This window comes from Microtus oregoni, unplaced genomic scaffold (assembly GCF_018167655.1).
Source record: "Microtus oregoni isolate MIOR12 unplaced genomic scaffold, Mior012 000067F_000, whole genome shotgun sequence".
In the NCBI taxonomy this organism is placed as follows: domain Eukaryota; kingdom Metazoa; phylum Chordata; class Mammalia; order Rodentia; family Cricetidae; genus Microtus; species Microtus oregoni.
The window spans coordinates 5,055,738-5,060,162 of record NW_024543953.1 but is presented as its reverse complement, the minus strand read 5'-3'; the positions used below and the strand labels follow the sequence as shown (position 1 = coordinate 5,060,162).

At 49.6% G+C, this 4,425-nt stretch overlaps 1 pseudogene; it reads left to right on the top strand.

Moving 5' to 3' along the window:
- The first annotated feature begins 1,921 nt into the window (after positions 1 to 1,921).
- On the top strand, positions 1,922 to 2,097 carry LOC121440258 (annotated as a pseudogene).
- Positions 2,098 to 4,425: the final 2,328 nt, after the last annotated feature.

Below are 4,425 nucleotides of genomic sequence, written 5' to 3'. Positions count from 1 at the left end.
TGTGTCACTGGAGGTGGGCTTTGAGAGTGTAAAGCAGTGGTTCTCAACCTTCCTAATGCTGCAACCCTTTAATACAGTCCCTCGTGTTGTGGTGACCCCAAACAAAACGTCGTTTTCATTGCTACTGCATAACTCTAATTTTGCTACTGTTATGAACAGAAATGGAAATATCTACATTTTCCGATGGCCTCGGGCGACCCCTGTGAGAGGATCATTTGACACCCCACCCCCGAGGGTCTGCAGCCCTCAGGTTGCAATCCACGGGTTTTAGGACTCTCAAAAGGTGCCATGTCGAGTTTGCTCTCTCTAGTCCTGGCACCAACGTGGATGGCTGAAGGGACTCTGGCTAGCTTGAAATTGGTGTGCATGGCTCTGGCAGGCTTTGCCCTTCTCTCCCATTCCCTCTGCCTTGCTGAAGACTGTTAGATGACATTCCTAAAGCTAGCCACCAAGGTCCATTCACTCATGTGGTCACTTCCTCTTCCTGAGGTTGACTACCAAAGTCCAGCAATCAGAAGCCCCCTTTGCTTCACCTAATGAACATGGCCAATTAAACTTAAACCCCTCATCCTAACACACGCATAAGAGAGAATCCGGTATAAGTCAGGGCTGTCTAGGTGAATAGAACCAATAGAGAAATGTACACACACACAGACACAGACATACACACAGACACACACACAGACACACACACACATTCACGGGGTGGCTGGAATTCTTTGAATGCCTTACCCAATTGGGTGCTGGATTGTCCACAAATGGCTTTCTGCATGCCAGACAGTGGGATAATTCAGTATCAGCTAAACTGACAAGCTGGAAGCCTCGGCTCAAGGAGAACAAATGATGTAGCTGCAATCCAGGCCTGGAAGCTCCCTGGACTGTAGCTGCTGTGCATCTCCATTAGATGGCTGGAGGCTCTGGAGTCTTGTGGCCATGAGTGATGGTGACGGTACTACATGCTCTTGCTCAGGAAGGATGGAGTTAGGCTGCCCTGGCAGGCTTTCTCTTCTTTAATTCTGCCTGGGCTCCCAGACTACTGCATGGAAAATCCACACCCAGGGAGAGACCTTCCCCTGTTACTCTCCTGGAAATCCGTCCTCTCTGACAATGGTTCTAGAACAGACACACCAGAAGTGAGCTTCCCAAATCTTACCCTACGTGTCTGTCAGTCCAGCCACGCTGACAACATAAACCAACAAAGACACGCTGCCTTATAGTTAGAGGAGACATTGAAAAGCTCAAGGAAGTATCCTGGGTGGCCATCAACGAATACGGCATGAAGAAAATGCTGTGTTACATACAGTATACAGTATTTAACACAAACATGACATGGCACATTCGCATGAGGGACAAGCAAAGGAAAGCCTGTCATCCACAGGCAAATGGATGCAACGGGACATCACAGAACAGCAAGAGAGCCACGCCAAGTGTCACATGTTCCCTTGTATCTCATAATGAAAACCAACCAACCAAACAAACAAACACAATGAAACCCAGGGAGCAGAAAGTAGGATAGGCCAGGCTGTGAAGAGGTTTGTGAGTTGTAGCATCTGAGAGCAGGGAGAAGGTAGCAGTATGGCGAGGCTGCACACCATCCATGCACATGTGTACGTGGGATGAAATGGCACCGCAGATGTCATTCATTTCTAACACTAATGTTACTGACCATAAAATTAATGATGGGCAAGGATCATGGCTCAGTGGGTTAGGTTTTCCCATGCAAACCTGAGAACCTGAGTTCAGATCACCAGCGCCCACGGAAAATCCAGGCACAGCAATACTCTTAAACCCTAGAGCCGGCACGTCTGGTGTGGAGGACAGAGTGCTGGATCCATCCGCAAAGCTCTCTGGCCAGTCCGCCTGACAAAATCAGTGAGTTTCATGTTCACTGAGAGACTGTGTCTTAAAAGATAAGGTAAATCTGCAGCCAACTAAGCTGCACGGGAGGTCCCCTTTCTCAGCGGGGCCCGCTGTGCAACGGTTGCCAGCAGCTTCTCACTGGGGCCTGGTGTGCAATGCTTGCCAACAGCACACTCGTTCGGAGTGACCTCACCCTGTTGCCTGTATGGGCTCCCCGAAGGGACCTTGGAGACAATCTTCTGAAGGCTCTTCGAGCTCTGACCTCAATGTCGCCTCCAATCTAGGCCCCAGACAGGTATTCGCTGTGCCCTAGGGAAGCCTCAGGTCACCACGGCCAGGGGTCTCACTGTCCAGGCCATCACGTCCACCTGAATCATGCCTCAGAATAAGGAACATCGGATGGAGGCCCTACGTAAAGCCAAGTTCAAGCTCTCCGTGCTGCCAGAGGCAAGTGGTGTTATTAAGCCCCTTCCTCCCACTTTCTTGCCCTGGTCCTCCTCACTGAGTTCTTCTTTGTCTGTCTCTCTCAAAGAGGTGAGGCTTCACTAAACTGAATGTAGATTGATCTGAAGGACACAGTCGCTGAGAAGTGACTCGTTCCTGATGGCCGAGGGGTCAGCTGCATCACCAATCCTGGTCCCACGGGCATTGGCGGGCCCCGCACTCCTCGGGGCTTCTACTGTGGTGCTACCCTCTACCCTACTAAATCATGTTCAGTAATAAATATCACATCCTGTCTGGGAAAAGAGGGGTTACAGATGATACGCAGTGTCAGCCTTTGCCCTACACAGTCACACACACGGCAGGGGTGAGGGTGAAACACAAGAGGAGGAAGGGAATACTAGGGAGGGAGAGGAGGGATGGAGGGAGGGAAGAGGGAGAGAAGAGGGAGGGAGGAGGGATGGAGAGAGGGAAGAGGGATGGAGGGATGAAGGGATGTATGTGGTAGTAAAGTCAATGGGCTAGTAAGATGGCTGAACAGGCACGTTCCACCAGGCCTGATGAGTTGGGTCCAATCTCCAGGTCCGACAACTTCAGGACTCACTCCCAAGGTCTATCCTCTGTCCTATCTGTGTACGTGTGCGTGTGCGTGCACACACACACACGTAACATTTTTGTAAAAAAGAAAAAAATCCATCAGGTTGGCCTTCAAAGGAAGACTAGAATTCACCATGAAAATTTGGGACAAAGAGTGGTAGGCAGAGCCACAGGACGGGAAGGACAGGAGAATGTGATCATCCTTCCTCTCTCCCCTCCCAGAAGGCTTTTGTTCTCCATCATAGATTCATTTCTGTAATCTACACAAAGAATAGGCTTAGCTCACAAACTCCGGGTAAAAGGTCAAGCAATTTCAAGTGTGCTGAACAGGGCTGGAGAGATGGCTCCATGGTTGAGAGCTCCAGCTGTGGTTCCAGAAGAAGGGGATTCAGCTAGCCACCGCCGACTTTGGGTAGCTCACAACCCCCTGTAACTCAAGCCCTAGGGGAACTGAGCCTAAAGTCTGACCTTCCTGGTACCGACACACACTGGGAATATGCTCGCAAAGACTCAACAAGGAAGATAAATGTCAAATGTACTGAACACAGATTCTCAGGATTCCTTCAAAAGATACAGCACAGGACAAGAGTAAGAGAATGACACAAGAGTCAGACAAACACACACGCACGCACACGCAGAACTACGTGAGTAAAATTAAACTCTAAAGAGAACACTAGAAAATGCTCGTGGAAACACCCACCGAAAATACTGAAACTGTAAGTGCCTATGCACACACTCACAGATAAAATATTTTTGACCAAAGGGAAGGGCAGGGATCTTCCAGCCAGTGTTGAATAATGCCAGAAATGAGTCTGGATGTCTTTGGGAAAAGCCAGAGCCCCACTGCAAGCTCTAAGCCAACACGTGAAGATCTGGCTCTGCCTCGGGAACCGTGTTAACAGTCTAGCGCATCTGAGCACGAAACTACAGAGTTGTGCTCTAATGAACGTCTGAGTGAGCAGGTGGGGCTGGTTTTCCATTTGCAATGCAGTTGGCTCTGTGACCTCATGAATGGATGAAAGCAAGCACGGAAAGGCGGATCCCACCGTTATTTATTTCTTCCTGAAATAAGCAAGGTAACATTCACTTTGGGCAGGTGACAGAGAACCAAAGCAGCCTGTCGTAGAATCAAATGACATTGGCTTCCTGAATGTAACTGGCCCTGCTGGGGAGAATGTCAGGGTCAGGAGGGTCCACACTTAAATGTTGCTACTCACAGAACTGTTGGGGTTCACTTCATGGTCAACAGAGTCTCAGTCTTATTTCTAACCGACAAAGTAAAGAGAAAGGAGCTGCACTGACTACTACTAACACCCTCTGGGCACGGCTATTGCTCCCTGTGCCTCCTCCAGGTGAGCTTCAGAAGGTTTCTTCACAGCTGTAAGGACCAGGGACTGAAGGTACGTTTCAACTACCGACACATCCTGCTCTTGCTGTGGGAAAACGGAGAGTTAGGGGATCATTGTTCCATCTCTGCCCTTAGGAAGCCATTCCGAGGCACACAGCATTACAGACCCACGACTTACA